Genomic DNA, 22,784 nt, shown 5'->3' on the forward strand with positions numbered 1-22,784 from the left:
ACATAATGGGTACTCAATAAAATGTTTGTTGAAATAATGGTAGTTAAATCAAAACAGAAATACATGTCTTCAATGTGTTATGCAAAATATTTCTGAACCTGTTTGTCATAAAAAGTGAGAATGAAATAGTTCCTGTAATAAAAATGTTTAACATTTTTGTGTTCTTATTTTGTGTATGTGTGTATATATTTAAAGCAATTTGGTTTATGCCATAACAGAGGAACTTATAAGATGTTTGGAGAGCACAGAAAAAGCATACATCTAAATAGGTCTGCTGAGACCAAAAGGACTTCCTGGAAGAAGCAAAGCCTGAGTTGATACTTGAAGAAAAAAGATATGGGAACTCTTTGCAAGAAGATGCATATTCCAGGTGGAATACTGTGGTGCATGAGTGAATGTCACGTGTGAAAACGCAGGTCTGTGTCAGCAACACCAGCAGGATGCAAGTTGAGGACCATGCAGGGAGTCATAAGAGAGAAGCAAGAGACATGTCAGCAAAGGCTTTATAAGCCATGTGAAAGAGGTTCTGTTTCATCTTTGGGCAAAGAAAAACACTCATTAAGCAAAATTCTAACTTTAGCAATAGGGGGACATAAATAGAGGGGGTGAAATAGAAGCTTCAGGTAAGTTTGGCCAAGAAACCATGTGGAGTGAGGAAGAAGCAGAAGCCTGGAATAACTTCCAGGCTTCCGGCTCAGGTAACTGGGTTAAGAGTGAAGTCATTTACCAACAATGGAGATCTCAGAGGAGGAAGACCGGGTTTGACAGAGGTGGGAAAGGAATTTGTAAGTGTTGGTCACATAGACTCTAGTGTGCCTGGTAAACATACTCATGGAAATCGCAGCACATGAAAGGTGGTAATGGAAAAACAGGGTTCATGTGCGATAATGTGAAGAGTCAAAAGAACAGAAAGCCAAGGAAGGATCATGAGAAATGACAAATACTTAAGGTCAGCAGCATGAAGAAAATTTTACAAGGAAGAGTGAGGAGTGAGTAGAATGAGAGCAGAATTTGGAGAAGAGAGACTTGAAAGCTTATGGCACATTCAGACATCTGGATGATTAGAAAGGCAACAGAGAAACGGTTTCAGGAAGAAGGAAGTTGGTGGGAGGCACCATAGAAGGAGTTTTAGAGTGAGGAAGCGCTGCCAAGTATACTGAAAAAGAGGAAATTTTAAGAAGACAAATTAAAAATGTTAAGATTAAGATGATCAATGTATACTCTAATACATAAGCAACTACGCAAATCCAAGTGGATGAAGTCTTCTAACTATCCAAAAGGAAAAGGCCATCAAACCATACTAAAATAAGACGAACCCAATGTTGTACTACTTTAAGAAATATATCCTAAATATTAGAACACAGACATTTTAAAGCAAAGGGGTGGAAAACCATATGTGACACACACTCTAACTCCCAGAAAGCTGGCATGTATATATTAAAATAGAAAAAAAGTAGATTTTGAAACAGGAATAATTGTCAGAGACAAAGAGGAATGTATCATAATTTTAAAGGATCCACTTATCTGAAAGAAATAGCAATCATAAATGTGTATGTACCTAATAATGTAGCTTCAAGATCCATGAAGCAAAAAAAATTATCAGAACTAAGAGGAAAAATAGTCAAATATACAATCACAGTTGGATATTTTAGCATACCTTCTAAGAAATTGAGGAAATGAGCAAAAACCAGTAATGATGCAGAAGATTTGAACAACATGACTAACACACTTGACCTGATTGGCATACACAGAACACTGTACTCAATTATTTCAGAATAAACTTTTTTCCCAATGAACATGGAGCACTTACCAGAATAGACCTTTTGCTAAGTCATTGAACAAATAGCAATAGATCTTAAATTATTAAAATCATTCAGTGCATGTTATCCAAACATAGTGTATATAAGTTAGAAAACAGTAATAAAAAGATAACTGAAAAACTCCAACTACTTGAAATAAATCCATATACTTAAAACAACCATCTACATAGCTATATGTTTATAATCATATTGAACTAAAGATAACAAACAAAAATATACAAGATGTAGCTAAAATAATGCTCAGGGGAGAATTTGTCATCTTAAATTTATATAGCAAAAGAAAGAATAAAGGTTGAAAATCAAACACTAAGCATCCTTCATAAGAACTAAAAAGCAACAAATTAATTCTAAGGCAAGTGAAAGAAAGGAAATAATAAAGAAAGATAAGAGTAGAAATCAATGAAATGTAAATCAAACATGCAATAAGTAAAATGTATTTGTCATTTTGAGAAAATTTTATAAAAATTATAAATCCTTAGAAAGATCAGAAAAGTAAAGAAAATGCAAATTATGTGATATCAGGAAAACAGAAGGGGCCATTGCCACAGGTCCTACAGACATTAAAAAGATATGAAGAAGGAACTATGGGCACCTTTCTGTCACTGAATTTGAAAATATGGATAGATTAAACAAATGTCTTTCAAAATACAACACACCAAACTGACACAGAAGAAAAAAAATCAGAATAGTTCTATATCGATAACCAAAACTGAATTCTACACTTAAAACTTCCCACAAAAATAAGATGACTTTACTGCTGAATTCTTTCTAGCATTTAAGGAAAAAAAGTTTTATCAATTTTATACAGACTCACTCGAAAAATAGAAAGAAAGCAAATATTTCCCAGTTTGTTTTTGAGGCTAGCAAATGCCAAATGTAACTTATAAATGAGTATTACATACACACATATACAAACACAATAAAATATATAATTTATTACAACATACTATATAGAAAAGTTACAATGAATTTGTGTATGTATCATATATGTGTATATATGTGGATATATATATATATACATGTATATATTGACATATAACTTATGTATCTACTTACAGAATTTTCTGAACAGAAGAAATATATAATAAAAATATAACTATTGCTATTTCATGTAGTTGTAATTATCGTTTCTTTTTTCATTGCTTCAAAATTTTTATTTTTTAAACATAAGCATACGCAACTTTTATGTTAGAAATATAGCTGTTTGTCTCACTTTGAAAAAATTAAATAAATATTGAGGCATAATTCTCATTTCATACCTCTTCTTTACCATTTAAAATTTACATTTCGTGTTATATGTTAGTATACCCACATAACACAGTTCAGAAAAAATACTTCAAAAAAATCCTTTGGATTGGCAGCATTTGTTAGACAATATAAGGCAAATCCAGTAAATTATAGTAGGTTGTGAGCCGAAAAGTGAAGTGAAGAATTAAAGACGGAATAAAAGTATACATTTCCAAAAAGCTTAATTATAAAGCAGAGTGAGAATGATGCTACCCAATGGGGAGTTCCAGCATTGAGGTAGGATATTTTAATGTGGGGGAAATTTGAACATGAATACCGTCTCAGAGAGAAGAGAGGAAATAAAAAAACAAGAACAAAGAATAATGGCTTTTATGGATGAAGACTTTCTAGGAGATGGGGGAAATGTAGTGAGACACATCTTTGATGTCCGGCATCCTTCACCTGCCCCGAGCTCACTCAGCACAGGCCTGGAGTTTTATGACATCACCCTTCAGCTTGCACAACTGGGGACCACTAAGGGAGGAAAAAGAGTTATTTGTCATAGCCCCTACTTCTAAGTCTTGAGTTCATGGAGCCCTTGGAGGCTCTTCTTGGAAACTCTCTCTGCAAACCACCATGGCAAGCTCCCTAGGTGCTGTGCTCAGCTCCGTCCTCAAGAAGCCCTGGTCTGCCACTCTTGAGCTTATTCCTCCTAGTTCTTAGCCACCGATGCTTTTCTGTGTGTCACTAATTGCCAGAGATTTCGACCTCTGCTTTGCATATCTGACTTCTTTGGGCAATGCTTAGGATGAGCCCATGTTCATGAATGTTTTCTAATATAAAACAAGAAGAAAAACAATTGACTCGAATGGTAAGATTTACTACAAAAAAAGGGATCGGGGTAGAAGTGAAGCAAAATAAGATTTGATTCTCCCAAAATTTTAAAAAGATTCATCATATGTGAATCTTACCTTAGACACGTGAAAGAGGAAGCTCTTACATGCAAAAAAAGCTTTTAGATATAAATATGATTATGGCTTATACAAACACATGTGTTACCTTATTAATACAAGTGAACCACTTAGGCAAATCCCAGCCTCAGACCCTCTAGGGGCCTATAGAGACAAGAAGACCTTACCTGAAATAAACAAAGAAAATGACCTGTTAAGACTCTGGCTTACTTTTGACAAGAAACAGCTGATGATTTATCAAGTCCTCAAACTGTTCTTAAAAGTTGATGGTATTGTTCTTAGCATTCATCTAGAACCCTATCTTTGTCTCCTTCATATCAGTGAAAGTCCTTGTCTCCAAATCCAAATGTCCCCCTCGAATAATAGCCTCTTGGATTCCCTACTCCCCCCACACCCAAATTTGAGGTTAGACCACTGGACAGTAGTTAGAGACATTTTTGGCATTGGAAGGGGAAAAAAAATTTTTAATTTGAGCAACAGATGGACAATTGCATATTTCATTGCGGTTGGCAGCTTGCCTTTTCTTAAAAAGGCATTCACGAGCCCTGCCAATGGGGGCCTCAGGTGCTCCCGGCTGGTTCTCACTAACCAGGGTGGGCACGGAGCCAAGGCATCCTCAGCGCCGGGCCCCGCTGACATCTTCAAGTTTGCTGCAGCCTGAGGACCCTGACTGGCTCTCAGCCAGGGTGGCTGCTTTGTGCAGTGAATCAAAGTCACTGACCATTTCTGGAACCAGAGATGGTGTCTGAAGATGGCCCCAAATCCACGGCAGGCCAGGGCTTCCTTTCAAGGAAGGTGCAGAACTTGTTTTTCAGCAATCCCTGGATCCCATCTGCTTTCCAGGCAAACGCAAGTGGCAACGGTCCACGACGGTGTCTTCTAGGCACATACACATTCTTTCCATTGTTGAGGAAATTTGGAGGTCATGAGTTTAGGCGGGTATGAGCTAGTGGCTTCTACGACACACAGAATGCTAGGCCTGGGTTCCATTTAAAGGATGAAGAAACTGAGACCTTAGAGTCACACTCACTAGGACACAAGGGTCTATGAAGCAAACCCTCTCATTCAGGCAATACCCAGGAATCCCAGGCCTGCCAAACTAGTTCTTCCAGGGATGTCCTTTCTCTGTCTCCAGTCAGAACAAATATGCTCTTGAAACCCTGGCAACACCATGGCTGCAGCACTGCTAGCCATATTTCTTTTTATTTTTTGTCTAGTAGACATCTCCGTCTCCATCCTGGGGTCAGATTGGGTTTTGCTAGCTTTTGGCACTCAGGGCCTCGCATTTAGCAACCCTCGGTCAAAATCTGCCAGGCCATTGCAGCAGTGCTTTGGTGCTGACGTTTCTCTCCATCCAGGCATGTTATGCAACAAAGGATGTTTACCTGAGAACAATCCGGAAATCCCAGAAAACGCCGCTCTCAGAAATGTATGCTAAAACTTTCACATTTCAGAAAGAATCTCTCCCCACTGGCTAAAATCAGACATTCAGTCTGCTCAGTGTTGCTGTCTCCACACAGACAAAACACACCAGCACCATTCAAGTGGAAGTTTGAGCAAGAGAGACAGAGTTGTTCCCTCTGCCACGCTCACTCCCCAGCAGGGAGTGGTACTGGGGTGCTCTTTGTTTGCCAAAGTCATGGACAATCCTACCCACTTGGAAATCACTCTAGCTCTGCTCATTCCCTTTTGGGATCCCCTTAGGAACCAAAATAACCAGGCGGCTTGCAGAATGAGAGCCTACCACGTATTTAACATGGGGCACGTGGAGCTCTTGGGTGGCACCTCCTGACCCCAGGTTTGAGGAAGACTCGCCAGTGACCTGCATGACTCCTGTTTCTAATGGCTGTCTTCTCGTTGGCTATTTAATCTTCATTTCTGTGCTTCCAGCTGCCTTTTCACCTGGGCCACCACCCAAAGTCGATTCTCCTGACCTAGTGGTAGCATTGACTCTCCGGGCTAAGCAACGCAAGTCATTGGGGAGGTGACAGAAAGACGGGGTTGAGCACGGCTCCTGCAGCGAGTACCAGCACATACATCATCCATCTCTAGATCATTCTGATAGGGCTTCTTTCCGAGATTTTGTAAGTTGCCACCTTAGTACATAATGTAAACATGCATTCTATGAAATGACACATTAAGTGGACAATGACCTGCAAGTATTCACCTCCAGAAACATACCTACTTGCAGCGGGAGCACAGAATCATTTTCTTTTTTTCTCTTTTTTTTTTTTTCTAATTTTTTAATTTAAAGATGTGGGGTACAACTCGGGGTTAGGTATACAAATGTTCGTGATTCCTCTTCTCTGAACTCTCGTTTTCTACTGCCTGGGATAAAGTTAACAATCTAAAAAAAAGTAGATAGCGCAGGCTTAAATAAAAAAATTTCTTTTTTTCTTTGCGTTGGAGTCTCACTCTGTCGCCCAGACTGGAGTGCAGCGGCCGCTCCCGGCCACCGCAGCCTCCACCTGCTGGGCTCTGGCGATCCTTCCCCCTCAGCCTTCCAGGTAGCCGGAATTACAGGCATGCGCTACCACACCCGGCTGATTTTTTGATTTATTGTAGAGATGAGGTCTCGCTGCCCAGGCGGGTCTCGAACCCGCGGGCTCAGACCATCCACTCACCTCAGCCTCCCAAAGGCGCGGGATGACAGGCTGAGCCACCGAGCCCAGTATAAAAAAATTTCTAAGCAAGGGAAGGATGAACACACATCAAGATGGCAGTGCATCAGGAAAGGGGAAGCAAGGGTGAGGATAGATACATGATGGTAGAACGTGTTGTCCACAATGGAACCTTCTGGAGAGTCCCGGGGCACTGTCAATAGATATTCCAGGACAGCATGGTAAAACAGGGTGGCCATCCTCAGGACAGGAGACAGACACAGAGAACAGCACTGTCACTGGTCTAGAGTCCAGGCCAAAGTCAGCGATGGGTTTATGGGTATTCCTTATGCTATTAATACATGCATCCATAAAATAGGGCTATGCATGATCAAATGGTGAGAGAGTGCCATAAATCAAGAACCATGACTGAAACAATTCTGTGTGCAAGGTGTGTGTTTTTTAAAAAATTAACACTCAACACTAGTGAGCCCAGCAAAGATGGGGGTATGTAATCTAATACTTCATCATCTTTTTTTTCTGTGTTATATGATTTTTTGTAATGTTCTCTCTCTCTCTCTCTCTCTCTCTCTCTTCCCCTCCCCTCTCCCACTTTTTCTCTCCCCACCAGGGAGAGAAAATACAACCATTTAAAAACAATAATAGATCTTTCAGGTCAACTGTCAAATTAGAACCCAGACTGCCAAACCCCAAACCACATCTTCTTTTTAATGCATTCAATTCCTATTTTCCTTCCATTGACTCTAAAACCAAAAAAGCCCCGGATTAAGAATGGGTTTCTCGCTAGGCCAAATAAAATGTATTCGTCTATTTCTTTTTTTCTTGTTCTGTAAGGGCAGAGTTTGCATCTATATTGGGATTACTACAGTCATGCATTCACTCGTGTACCCAACCAACCAGTTATTACACACTGTCCGTAAGAAATGTGCCAGAAATAGAAACAGCACAACAGTAGTTCACGTCACACTTTCTCTGCACTCCAAGAATGTATATCTAAAAGGCTGTTTATAAGCACCAAAATGAACACCCCAGGTAAGAAGCATTGTAGACCATTGGTGAGATAGATTCTCAAGAGCTGGAGAGACAGTCATTAACCAGGTATTTAAAGTACAATATTGACAATCTCTATACAAAAAGATCTCTATCAGTAAGTCCATCTAGCAGATAAGTACAGTCATCTGGTTCATCAAACTTCCTTTCCTGGGGAGAACATTCTTCATGGGAAGCTAAATTTCCAATTTTAACGGGAGTTCTTTATTCCCCACTCAGATGTTCATCTTCAGGCGTTCCAAGTCATGATGCTCAGGTGACCACTGAGGACTGGCAGGGTCCTCAGTCCTCCAAATGGGCAATAAGTATAAGATGGAAGCTGACTCCCTGTGGAGAGCCGTGAGGAGGGTCTGTCCTCTTTGAGTTGGAGCTCCAGGCTCAATAGCCAACAGCTTAGCAGACATCTCCACTTTCTTATGTGAGCATTTGAAACTTCGCATGTCCAAAACTCAGCTGCCAATCCCCCTTCCCCAGTCAGATCCTCTGGCACTTTGTGCATCTCAGGGAATACCCACACTGCCTTTCCAGCCACCCCAACAATGGGTCACCACTTTCTCCACCTTCTTCTCACCCCCCGCGTCCAATCCACTGAAACACTCATTCCCATCACAGACCGACTCCCTCCATAGACCCATAGGCGGATTCCTTTTCATGCCTGCCCTTGCCCACATAGGGCAAGCCACCATCCTCTCACCCCAACGAGTGGCCTCCTGGCATTGCCATCCCGTTCCTCTACAGAATAGTGTCAGCACACCTCAGGTCAGGTTGTGTGACTACTCTACTAAAAACTCACTGACTGTTCTCACCTCACTGTGGATAAGATCAGAGTCCCGACCAACACTCCCAGGCCCTGAACATTCAGGCCCAGACCCTTCCATTACTCCTGCCTTCATTTCCTTCTGCTCACCCTCGTGTGTCTCTCTTGGGGACCTCTGGTCTAGCTGCTGTCGCCCCTGGACATCTGCCTGGTTCACTTGCTTCCCTCCTGTAACCTCATACTCCCTTATTTTTTTCACCTTGTTATTCCCAGCAGCTAGGCCAGTGACTAGCACACAGCAAGCACTGTACCTATCTGTTGAGTGAATAAGTGAAAGTCTGCTTTCCGGACTCTTTGGCCCCAAGGCCCTGTGTCAAAGTTGCAGAAGACAATATCTGTAGGCTGATATTGCTGGAAATTTTGATGTCAACTTGGGATGTGGCTCCTTGGAGCAAAAGACCCCTTTGTCATCACATTCAGAGGAATGGATTCTCACCCCTGAGAAGGAGGATCCTGAGCCACCACCCTAGTATCCACCGTCCAAGTAAGCTACTGCTAGGGTGACCCAGATTTTCCAAAAGGGCCAATGTCAGCGTGTCCATATCTGGCCGTTGTATTATATCACTTAAGAATCATTCTGAGAAATGTACATTCTACTCTCAGGAAAAAATAAAAGAGGGCGGTTTCCATGGGTTGATCAGATGACATCGTGGTCAAAATCAAAGTTCCACATTAAGAAGAATATTCAGTGAGAATGTCAGTGGCTCAGCCGCTGCACAGAACCTGGGCCCAGCCTCAGGAGTGCGTGGCCGCCATGATGTGTTGCTTCCTTCTTCCTCAAGGGATCTGCCTCTTTCTTCCCCAGGGCAAAGGCTCCCTGGTTCCAAGCTGGACCACAGCATCCATGACACCATTGCACACTCCCATTGCAAACTCCTGGGCGAGTTCAAACACCTCGCCCAAGATTCCTTTTGCCCTAAAACTCCAGGGTTTTCTCCAGGGTTTTGTGAAGACGCTGCATGCCCCCCACACAAACTCCACAGAGAACAAACTGAAGGAGGGCATGGCAATATGTTGATTTTCCAAGTTAGCGGTTAGAGAGGTGTGGACCCAAACAGTCACTGTCGCTTTCTTGGACTTCATCAGTCAAATGGCAGCCTGAAAACAAAGATGCTTTCGGTCAGGCGAAGACCAGTCCCTGAGGAAGGCCGGCAACATGGCTTTGAACAGGTGGGCCACGTCTGCAGCCACACCTTGAGTCATCAGAGCATCACAGGCAGTGAATCAGGCATCCTCCCTCCGGTTGGTTTTCCTGATCCCCACTTCACCTTCAGAACCCTGAGCTCCTTGCTGCTGATTCCATCTGCATGCCCTACGCCAGCCCAGCTCTGACTCAAAACTGGCGAGGAACGCTGGTTTCACAGTCAAGGACCGCCGGTGCCCTGGGCAGGCAGCCTTCCATGGCCTATTTCTGCAATGGCAGGCTGACACCAGTACTCAATCTGCCCAATTCATGATGTGGATTTTTTTTTTCCTGCTGTAGCATCTAGCACAATGCGGCTGCTCAAAAAAATAAATGACTGTGTGAGATAGCACATCAGGGCTTCTAAAGAGTCACTGTGATGCCCTGAAGCCTGCTTTTATTTAAAACGAGGTCCCCTGTGGAATGTCCCATCCTCTGTGCTGTCTTCTTGACCCAATATTAGTGAGGCAGGAGCTGCTACTGCCGTGACGTCGAGTGACGGTCCCCATGGGTCTTCCATAGGGAAAGACATACTCTTCCTCGTGTGGGGACTGGTCCCGCGGTAGCACGCCAACCAAGGAAGAGAAGGCGGGCAGGCAAACGAAGCCACGTAGCCAAACCAGAAGCAATGAACACCACCGCCACCAAGGCAACTCCCTTTGGCCAACCCTGGGTTGACAGACACGCTTCTCTGCAAGCCCCGCCAACCCACCATGGAGTCCTTTGTAGCAACAGAAGGTGAGTTGTCCCCACCGTGGGGGAACAGCACCTCCCTACCAGGAAACAGTTTGTAGCAAACCATCCACAATATGAAAATATATTTAATGCAATTAATAATTTAAGAAGTGAGAGCATGTGCTCTTGGAGAGTTAAATGCTTGTCAGAGTGATCGATGCACGCTTCACCACCAATACATTTCGTATGAACAGCAGAGGGACTTTGCAAACTTGTGTTGACCTTGGGTTGCCGTATATAGGAGGCAGATTGCAAAGGCAGGCCTATTTAAGCAGGAACAGTGCTTCCGCTCCCAATTTACAGCCCTTTCTCCAATTAAAGGACTGTAAAAACATTAAAATTAATGCAGTCTTAACTCCTAGAGCAGGCCCTACTTTCTTAATTAGTGCATAATTATTCAGTTTTTGATATCCTGGAAAATTATCACATGGAAATTATTTTAGGCAGAGTAACAATAGCAAAAACTCCCTCCCCCAACTCTATTAACATGTGGAAGTAATTAACACTTTATTACAGTGAAAATACTATTACTGCTAATGTTTAATGACTTTTGCCATTGCATCCTAAGCAGGAAATTCAGAATGCCATGAGTGATGGCTTCCTATAAATATATTACAAATGACTTGCAAAGATTATGATGGTCTGAACTAGCTGCATGAAAAATCAGGAGGCCATAGACATTCAGTTGCTAAAAGCTTTGTGAGCAAAGATACATAATTTGGTGTGAACTCACGGGAAGATGGCATGGAATCATCATTTCAGCATGGCCTGGACAGGCAGTCTGGGCACGATCTCAGCTATGGCCTGGCCTGCTGTTAATAAAACAGCGTCCCCTCTGTTGTGCTAATGGACACTTTTAAATGGACAATCAAACTGTTGAAAGTTCAAGACACTGGAAAAAATTAAATGTCTCCAGTTAAGCATACCAGAAATGATAGCAGAACTATTTCTATAATTGGGAGGTACTAGAGGTGTTTGTAGTAAGGTACAAATTATGATAGCTCTTGTATAAATATCTAAAGATACCAGACGCCTACTCAAGTTGACCGCCAGCAAGAATAATTTACCCATGGTAACTTTACAAGAAACAGAGAGGGAAAGACATTTTGCTTGTGCTTGTGCTATGGTGTCTGATGTGGGGGAAATGGAAGAGAAAGAGTATCCCTGAGGGTTGCTCTCAAAAGTGTAATCAGGGATACCTCATGAATGAGCCACTGTTCACCATTGTGTTCAATAATAAACATGGAAACGTCATCTTCTTTTTCATTTTAATTTTACTTGTTTCATAGATGATTATTGTTGAGGGTTTTGGTGGGAACAATGTGTTGAAACTTCCAAGAGAGGAGCATTGCTGAAAGGGTAGTGAAAATAAATATGGGATGAATATGGGGGTGGAAAATGAAAGTCATCTCCGCTAAGTTGCTTGAAATTTCTTCCATGTCAAGTGTCAGGTTCAGCACTAATGATGCCCTCATGATGGGACAATGTCTATGGTTCTCAAAAATTGTATTATTCTTGAGCAACTCTAAAAACTTTCTACACCACTGTGTTTTCTTTTTTTCGGGGTCCCTTTTATTCCCCCCTCTGTTTCCATGCATTCCTGGGGTGTAAGTTAGGTCTTTTGGAGGGAAAATGTCATGGAAATATGTCTCAGAAAAAGGGGACACCATCGCTATCTCCTTCCTAAACTGAGTAGAAGAACAGTTTACACTGTTCAGAAAGCTTCTGAGTGGCTTTGAATCCATGCAATCGATTTAAATCCTAAAACTTACTTGGGACCCACCAGCTAAACTGGGAGAGTCAAAGAAAACAGACCTCAAGTCACCAGAGACACCTGCCTGGGAGCAGGAATCCTGGGAAGAGGGTTGCCGCTCCACAGGACACACGCTGAGGTTGCAAGCGAGGCCAGCCACGACGGGAAGAGTATGGACTCACCTGCTAAAACCTCATTCATGCCTCCAAAGGGCCAAACACAACACCTCCCTGCTGCTGGCCAGTCAACCTAGGAGGGACAAATCCTCTTATGTTCAAGGATGAATCCTATTTTCTGTGAGTCTCATTTATCACCAGAACATATGAACTTGGGCTGTTAGTTAAGGCATCAGTTAACAAGCTCTAAGTCTCTTGAAGACAGGGACTGTGTCTCAGCCTCTTTGTATTCCTTTAGGTCCTATGAATAGTAATGCACTACAGGCAGTAAAGTGCCTATCACAGTAAAGTGAGTCACACATTCTTTGGTTGTCCATTTCATAGTAAAGTTGTGTTTATACTATACTGTAGTCTTTTACTGTGCAGTAACATTGTGTTTTTTAAAAAGCACATACCTCAATTTTACAATACCATAGTGTTCAACATTTGTAAGACCATAAATGTAATTAAATACATCAACAGACATAAAAACAAAAACCACATGATTATATCATTAGCTGCAGAAAAATATTTTGATAAAGTCCAGCAGCCTTCTTGATTAAAAACCCTCAGATATCTAGGCATAGGTGGAACGTACCTTAAAATAGTAAAAGCCATCCACGAGAAACCCACAGCCAGCATACTGCTAAACAGACAGAAATTGGAACCACTTTCCCTGAAAACTGGAACAAGACAAGGATGCCCACTCTCACCCCTCCTGTTCAACATAGTATTGGAAGTCCTGGCTAGAGCAATCAGAGAAGAGAAGGTGGCCAGGGGTATCCAAATAGGAAAAGAGGAAGTCAAGTTGTCTCTCTTTGCAGATGACATGATTGTATACCTTGAAACCCCAAGAGAATCAGCCAAAAACCTCCTTGCACTGATAAAGGACTTTGGCAAAGTCTCGGGGTATAAAATAAATGTACAAAAGACAATCGCATTTCTTTACACCCATAATAAACAAACAGAAACCCAAATAAAAAGCACAATCCCATTCACAATAGCCACACAAAAAATGAGATACCTTGGCATCTTCCTAACCAGAGACGTGAAAGACCTTTACAATGAAGACTACAAAGCACTGCTCGAAGAAATCAAAGATGACACAAACAAGTGGCAAAATATCCCATGCTCATGGATTGGAAGAATCAACATTGTGAAAATGTCCATTTTACCAAAGGTAATCTACAGATTTAATGCAATACCAATCAAATTACTAGCAGCATTCTTCTCAGAACTAGAAAAAACAATACAGGAATTCATACGGAAACATAAACGACCAAGAATAGCCAAAACAATCTTCAGTTAAAAAAAAAAAAGAAAAAGAAGCAGGAGGTATCACACTCCTAGACTTTAAACTGTATTTATAAAGTTACAATAATCAAAACAACCTGGTATTGGTATAAGAACAGGCATATAGACCAATGGAATAGAATTGAGATTCCAGAAGCAAAACCTCAATTTCTCAACCAACTCATCTTTGACAAAGCCTCCACCACCCACTACTGGGGAGAGGAGAACCTATTTAGTAAATGGTGCTGGGAAAACTGGCTGACCACAGGCAGAAGATTGAAACAAGACCTCTACATATCCCCACACACAAAAATTAACTCTAAATGGATCACAGACCTAAATGTAAAACCTCAGACTGTAAGAACCTTAGAAAAAGCAGGAGACACTCTTATAAAAGTTGGAATTGGCCACCAATTCCGGCAATTTCTCAAGGTGATGACACTGAAGTCTACCGAATCCATCGGCCCTTCCTTTTTATGAAGATTTCTCTGTAGCATGCGATGCTGTTGGATAGCATTTTACTCGCGGTAGAACTTCTTCCAAAACTGATGCCAGCCCTCTCAAACGCTGCCACTGCCTTATAAACTAAATTTATATAAAGTTCTAAATCCTGGGTTGTCATTTCAGCAATGTTCACAGAATCTGCATCAGGAGTAGATTCTATCTTTCAAAACCACTTTCTTGACTCATACAGAAGAAGCAACTTTTCATCTGTTCAAGTTTTATTGTGAGATTGCAGCACTTCCATTCATCTTCAGGCTCTACTTCTCATTTCAGTTCTCTCACCATTTCCACTGTCTCTGCAGTTGCCTCTTCCACTGAGGTCTTGAACCCTTCAATGTCCTCCATGAGTATTGGAATCAACTTCTTCCAAACTCCTGCAGTGTTGATCTTTTCACCTCCTCCCATGAATCACAAACGTTCTTAATGGCTTCCAGAAGGGCGAATCCTTTCCAGAAGGTTTTCAATTTACTTTGCCAGCTCTATCCCGGGAATCACCACCTGCGGCATCTTTAGCTTTAGCAGCTTATTATTTAAGAAATAATAAGATTTGAAAGTTGAACTCACTCCCTTGATCCATGGGCTGCAGAATGGATGTTGCGTTAGCAGACATGAAAACAACATCCATCTCCACCAGAGCTCTTGGGTGGCCAGGTGTGTTGTCAGTGAGCAATAACATCTTGAAAGGAAGATTTTTTTCTGACAGTGGATCTCAACAGTTGGCTTAAAATATCCAATAAATCATGGCACAAACAGGTGTGCTGCCATCCAGGCTTTGTTGTTCCATTTATAAGGCTTGGGCAGAGTAGATTTAGCATAACTCTTGAGGACCCTGGGATTTTTGAAAAGGTAAATAAGTATTGGCTTCAACGGAAAGTTACCAGCTGCATTAGCCTCTAACAAGAGAGTGAGCCTGGCAATGGAAGCTTTGAAGCCAGGCTCTGGCTTGGTCTCTTTAGCTACAAAAGTCCCATATGCCATCTTCTTCCGGTATAAGACTGTTTCCTCTACTTTGAAAGCCCGTTGTTTAGTGTGGAAGCCTTCGTCAACAATCTTAGCTAGATTTTTCTGGATACTTTGCTTCAGCTTCTCCATCAGCACTGGCTGCATCACCTTATATTTTTGTGTTATGGAGAAGGCTTCTTCATAAAATCTTCATGAAAAGGAAGACCCAACAGATGCGGTGAACTTCAATGTCATCTTATTTTAAGAAAATGCCACAGCTACCCCAGTCTTCAGCCACTACCACCCTGACCAGCCAGCAGCCATCAACCCTGAGACAAGACACTCCACCAGCAAAAAGTTATGATTCACTGAAGGCTCAGATGATCGCTAGCATCTTTGAGCCATACGGTATTGTAAAATTAAGGCATGAGCTTTTGAAAAAAACACGATGCTACTGCACACTTAAAAGACTACAGCATGGTGTAAACACAACTTTGATATGTACTGGGCAACCAAAGAATGGTTTACTTTGCTTTACTGTGATATCTACTTTATCATGGTGGTCTGGAACCAAGCCTGCACCATCTCCAAAGTATGCCTATATATAAATTTTTTCACCTTACAACCTGTGAGGACAGCATGGTCACTCTTTTCCAAGGAAGTGAGCTACGGAGAATTAGCAGGTTGCTCTGGATCACACAGCCTGAAAGAAAGACCAGTATTTGACCTCAGCTCCCTCCTTCACGATCTGCCGTGATCCAACACTGGCTCTCTACTGTGCATTACTAACCAATCATACAGTGTATTAATATCAACCAACAACCTCTTCTAGCTTCCAACTTTTCTTCTGCAGTTTCCTCGCCTTTTTCAGCCTTCGCAGAATTCAAGAGTTGGAGTTTGCTCTGGATTGGACTTTGGCTTAAAGGAATGTTGTGGCTGGTTTTGACCTTCTCTTTAGACCAAAACTTTGCTCTTCTCTGCAACATGAATGTTTCGATTTCTTATCATTCACACGTTCATTGGAGTAGCACTTTTAATTTCCTTCAGAAACTTTTCCTTTGCATTTACAGCTTGGCTAACTCTGATGCAAGAGGCTTAGCTTTTGGCCTATCTCAACTCTCTTTACTTTCTCACTAAGCTTAATCATTTCTAGCTTTTTATTTAAAGTGAGAGATGTGTGACTCTTCCTTTCATTTGACCACTTAGAGACCATTGTGGGGTTATTAGTTGTCCTAATTTAAATAGTGTTGTGTTTCGGAAAATAGGCTTCCTGAAGAGAAGGAGAGAGATGGAAAAACAAATGGATGGTGGAAAAGTCAGAACGTACACAACATTTATGTATTAAGTTCACTGTTTTCTATACACACAATTTTTTGTACTCCAAAACAATTCGTTAGTAACATCAAAGGTCACTGATCACAGAGCATCATAACAGATCTAATAATCATGAAAATGTATGAAATATTTTGAGAATTACCCAAATGAGTCACAGAGACATGAAATGAGCACATGGTGGTAGAAACACGACCCCAGCAGGCTTGCAGGTTGCAGGGTTGCCACAAACCTTTAACTTGAAAAAAAGAAAGAAAAACCTGCAGGGCACAAAAAGTTCAACAAAACAAGGTATGCCTGTCCTAAAAGCATGCAATGGCCTTAGTCAGGACTACAGCTGTTTGCTGTTGCTGCGACTGCTATTATCACTGCTATGATCAAGTCCACTTCACTGGTGAAACTGATGGTTCTCTAAACTGTACAAGAAAGGTGTCAAAACCATCAGCCCAGCGATCATGACACATGAAGTACGTTACCATCAGAATTCTCCCCAGGCTGCTCTACTAGGTGTCCAGTGTGATTCATCTATGCTCCCTGTCTGCTACTCTTATTTTCCAGCTGATTTCCTGCCTCATGGACAGGAGGCAGAAGACCTTACCCATTGGAGCCCATGAAAGTCCAGGATAAGCCTAGAAGACAAAACAGACCCAAACGCACCTGCTGGTGAAATAACAAGTGTCCCTGACCTGAGCTGATCTGACTTGACCTGTGTGACTGCAACAACTTCCTAGCCTGAGACCAGGAGGAAGCCCTGCCCGGAGGACTTTGAAGAGGAGAGCCTGAGTCTTCCCTGTGTACACTTCTGGTAAGCAGATGACCAAAGGAGAAGAAACTGGGTAAAAAAGAAAACGAGAGGAGTGGCAAGAAGATGAGGTGATGGGAAACTCCACAGTCCCGCAAGGTCACTCCCGCATGTCAACCAAGAGAAACTCTTCTGTGGGTGCCCAGGAGATGTGGGAACAGATGTCCATGGCAGCACTGGAAATAACCTCTCAGACATCCGTGGCCAGGATGAGGGGGTCTATAAATGGACTTTCACACAACAGAATAGTGTACAGACATTGACTGAACCGCAACTGCTGACAACAACATAGACAAATCTTGAAATGTCACAGTAAGTGTACAAGAGCTGGCCCCAGAAGGGTACACGTGGAATTCTATCATTTTTATGGACTCAGGGATAAACAAAGCTAAACAATGTACTTATCCATGTCTAATAGAACCATACTTTAAAATTCTGTTTCCTTTTCATTGAGGAGAGTAGATGATCTGGAGTGAGGAGAAAGACACAGGATGAAGAGGAACACATGGGAAATGGAGGTGAATTGACCGTATGACTGAATTCTATAGGCAGTATACATGTTACAGCCAACCCTTTGCATGTATCAAACAACTACTTTTAACAGACAACATAAATGGGAAGAAAAGAGAAAAGTGTCCCACAGTAACTCCAGATCATACAATGGTACCGAGGAAATGAGAGCAATATTTGTAGGCTCTGAAATAATTTCTTCTTCTACTATGGACTTTTTTAAAAAATGGTTAAGAATCACAAAACTTTCAAGATAGCAAGGATTGTTCCAGGCCCTGGTGGACGTATGTGAATATGGCTGGGTTTTATACTTCCTACCCCTTCGAGATGAATTCATCTACATGTCTGCCTCTTCCTCTTACCATTTTTTTTTTTTTTTGAGTTGGAGTCTCCCTCTGTCACCCAGACTGGAGTGCAGTGGCCGCTCCCGGCCACCGCAGTCTCGACCTGCTGGGCTCCAGCGATCCTTCCACCTCAGTCTTCCAAGTAGCCAGAATCACAGGCATGTGTTACCACACCTGGCTGATTTTTTGTTTGTTTGTTTTGATTTATTGTAGAGATGAGGTCTTGCTGCCCAGGCGGGTCTCGAACCCGCGGACTCAGGCAATCCACTCACCTCAGCCTCCTAAAGGCGCGGGATTACAGGCTGAGCCACTGAGCCCGGCTTCCTCTTACCATTTTGAGACATTTTTCTTTTTTTGAGAGGACTCTTATTTCAAATGTCCATTTAACCAGTGCTCAGAGCTAAAATGATAAAACTCTTTCTCAAAAACACGAGAGTAAAATTTTGTGACCTTGAATTAGGCAATGGTTTCATTCAGCCAAGCAACTGCATCAGACTGGGACCTGAGAAAGAAACTCTCATTGTATTAAACCACTGACTGTTTGAGGATGTTTGTTAGAGAGCATTACTTATGCAAACATAAAATGTTATCTCTTTTACATGAGAGGTATATGAAGGAAAGGAACAGAGCATGATAAAAATGACCTAAAGTTTTCAGTGCTACAATAGCAGATCACATTCAATAAATGGGGAAAATATTTGATTTTCACCCGAGTCAAAATTATTTCTGTGACTGCCAGTGTCCCTTGCCTTTGATCACCTTTTCTGTGATTATTAGAGGCAACCCTAGTTCTCATCTCATGCCCTTTCTCTAGTTTGCAATCACCTCATTTTGCCATACCGTCTTCTAGAAATGCCATCATATGAACTTGGTTGTACTGCTGGATCCCAACCTGAAAACGTCCCACTGCAGAGCCCGCCTGCCACTATTGGCTATAGAGGACCTTGACTCCAATTCTGGTTATATCACTATGTTAAAGAATCCTAGTGAGCCTTTGTAGGAAGCTGTTCCCCCAGAGAAGCAACAAAGCAGATAGTATAGGCAATGATTTGTTTGTAAAATAGAGTCTAGATTATTTCAAAAGGCCAACTATATACCTGGCAACAAAAAACTCCAACGGCAATTTAAAAAACTATAGAGCCAAGGGAATTTTTATACCTCAGCCAACTGTTTTGACTGCTTTTAATTAAATACAAATGAAATAATTGACATAAAGTGCCACAAGGCAATTATTTTGCTGGCATTTTGTCTCTTCAGAGGCACAACTGTTTAGTGTATTAATCATCTAGAAAATTCTTTAACTCAGTTGGAAGTGGTTGTAACATAGCTAGAGTTAATATCAATGTAAACTAGTCAAGAACTTTTCTGTGAATATCAAATTTGTACTAATGGCACACATTTGAGATCTCAGAGCATTGCTATTTTTATACTTCTTTATCCTTGGGCAATCAATGCAGAGATGTGGGTTGTTAATTATTTTTTTCTGATTAGATATTTTAAATAAACGAACAAATTAACAACAAACTCATGTTTATCTGAGAGCTTACCAACTTAATTGTTATTTCTCGTTTTCAGAATAATCAGGATTTTTATTCTGCTTCCCAAAATGTACATAAACCCAACAAGAGTGCATCTGGTTCATTGGCAGAACCTTGAGATATTTTTTCACCCACGAAGTCATTAGAGATGGCTATGATGAACCCACACAATTTTCTTCATTATTTAGCAAAGATGGAATCGATCTTGGCTTTTCCTCTTATAATAAATATTTAAAAGCGTAGACTCACTTCGATTCAGTATTAAGTTTATCAGTCACTATGCACATTAGCTAGTATTCAAACAATTTCTAAAGGTCTAACGTCCAAATGAGATGAGAAGTTCATTTGGGTCTTAAAAGATAAACCATTCTGGATTTCTTTCTTGGAGCATAGCCAAAGGTCATGTGAGTGTTAGACCAGATGTAGGAATAGCCAATACCTTGCCATTTGCTCCCAGGGGTGCACCTGTATAAGGGTTTGTCTGTATATTTTTCAGAAATGGAATACGAAGTAGTTCTCTGGGTTAGAAAAAAGTTTGGGGGTCATTAAGAAACTTCCTAGTCAACTTGAATTAAATTCTTGTTCAGAAACTTTAGGCCTGCCATCTTAAAGGGCCCCCGCGCCAGGGTAGCCTGAAACAACTAGGAAGGTGTTGTCACTAGAGCTTTCAAAAGAGATCTCTACCTGCTAGTTAGGCCATTTGTAATAGTTGATTCAATCATCAGCTCAAAAGCCAACTGTGTCAGTTTAATATTTTTAACTATGGTCCTGGCTTGATATATTATTATTATCTTGATGAACTAGCCGATCCGTCCAAGTTCAAATAGCTTAGAAAGAAAGCAAGGGCTTAGGCTCCCGGCCAGTAGAATCAGAACAAAACCAAACTGTTTGCCAGCCTCCCAAACTATTGCAATCAAAACCAGACAAAAGAAGAAGATTCTTCCTGAAACGTGCCAACATTTTAACCGGTGCGATTCTTCCACTGAGCGCGCGCTGCAGCCAGAAGTCGGAGTGCCCGGCCAAGTGCGCACACTCTGGCTGCACCGCCGTGCTGACTCTTCAAATGACTGTCGTTGTTTTGGGGGGTTTTTTTTTCCTCTCCTGCTGCCAACTGCTCCCGGAGCTCACCAGCCTGTGTTCTGAAGCCAAGAGTTCATAGTAAACCTTGCAATATCTCATGCAATCGTAATGCAATTAGCGAGGCGCGCGCCCCTGCTGGGCCTCTCCCCTCTGCGCTCTGAGCCCCCAAAGAAGTCAATCACCGAGCCAATTTCAAGGGGCTCCGAGCCGGGCCGGGGAGGCTCAAGCTGTCCTGCACTTTGTCATCTCTGCTGCTTCCACCAGCTCTTCCTTTCCGCGACACAGAAGGTGGCTCCAGTGTGATGGCTTTCCAAACATCACTGGTCCAGTCAACCTGCGAGAAACCAGGCCCAACCGGTGTCTCCAGGTTGTGTACACTTGCACACGAAGCTCTGCAGGTGAATGAATTTGAGTCAGGCAATGCATCGAGCAAATTCAAGAGAAAAACGACCCATTTCCAGATCATGTCCCTTCCTGGTCCTTGGAATCCTGTTTTCTTTCTGATATTGGAAGTATCCCCAACTTTTTGCATGAATATATTTTACATGATTACTCACCGCATTGACTGTGGTTTTCACTAAAAGAAGCCAAGGATCTTGGGACACCCGACTGATTCCAGGGTTGGAGCAGGGAAAGATGAACCTGGAAGAACTCTGGAGCCAGAAAATCAGGAAGTACTCAGAAGATAACAGAGACACGTTGACACAGCCAAAGGCAGTTTTGGAGGGACTCTTCTTGGCCAAATCTAGGGCAATCTGAATCATAGACTAACAGTGATAGCAACAGATTACAACTCATTGATTAAAATAAGGATCCACAAACTCAGTGCTGACATAAATAAATGAGGGAAAAGGACAGATCTTCACAGTCAAGATCTTGACATCTTCATGGTCAAGTAGAAGAGATGCTGATGATTTTGTAATCATGATCGTCCTAATTGGTTTAAGCATAAAGCCTCACAGAGATACTAAAACTAATGGATGATATTTTGATGAGGAACAGGGTATTGACCTCATCTCAAAATATCTTCCCACTAATTTTTTATTGTCATCAGAAAAACTGTAAATTTACAGTGGAGAAATCCAGCAGACACCACCCTAACCAAGTAACCAAAGTTAACCTCACTTATGATGGAACAAAGTGATCTTGTGTCCCTCCTAATACAATGCACTGAGAAGGACACCATATCACTGCAAAATCTGAACCTAGACATTCAGATAATATCAAACAAACCCAAATTGAGGTACATTCTACAAAATAACTGGTTTATGCTCTACAAAAAATGTCAAGGTCAAGAAGACAAAGAAAGGTTAAGGAACTATTTAGGCTAAAGTTTAGATGCTGGACCCACTTCTGGGAAAATATGGTTCTAAAGAACATTATTGATACATTTGCTGGAATTTGATAATGGACTTTGCATCAGTATTAAAATTGCTCATTTTAATAATTATACTGTGACTGTGTAAAAGAATTTTCTTGGTTTTAGGAAATATAAAGTGTTTTAGAGTAAATGAAGCATGATATCTACCACTTACTTTCAGTGTACTCAGAAAAAAAAATTGTGTGTTTGTATTTGTGCGTGTTTGTATATATGCATGTGTGTGAATGTGTGTGTGTGTGTGTATTTTGTATATATGCATGAGTGTGTATAAGTTTGTATATATATGTGTATTTCTATATTCATGTGTATGTGTATGTGTATAGACATATATAAGGCAGAAAGAAATAGTCAAATAGGGCAAAATGTTAGCAATCAACAATGCTGGATGAATGGTATGTGGGAGTTCTTTGTATTATTTTTGCAACTTCTGTATAAGTTGGAAACTATGTCAAGTAAAAGTCTCAAAAGTCGCACTTAAAGCAGGAAAATTGGTGGCTTAGTTCATCATTTTAGCCAGCCACAAGTGTCAGAAAGTCACCCCACAGAGTAGAACTATAAATCTCAGGAACTGTTTATACCCCTGTAGTGCGAGAGAGGAGATCCTAGCACTTACCCCATGAGGAGTGAAACCCATGGAAAGCCGCAATGAGTTGACTCACTGCTTCTCGACCAGGGATGATTTTGTCCTTCCAGGGTACATTTGGCAATGTCTGGTGACATTTTTGT

Source organism: Carlito syrichta, unplaced genomic scaffold (genome assembly GCF_000164805.1).
Source record: "Carlito syrichta isolate Samal-C Ts95f unplaced genomic scaffold, Tarsius_syrichta-2.0.1 Scaffold308151, whole genome shotgun sequence".
Lineage (NCBI taxonomy): Eukaryota > Metazoa > Chordata > Mammalia > Primates > Tarsiidae > Carlito > Carlito syrichta.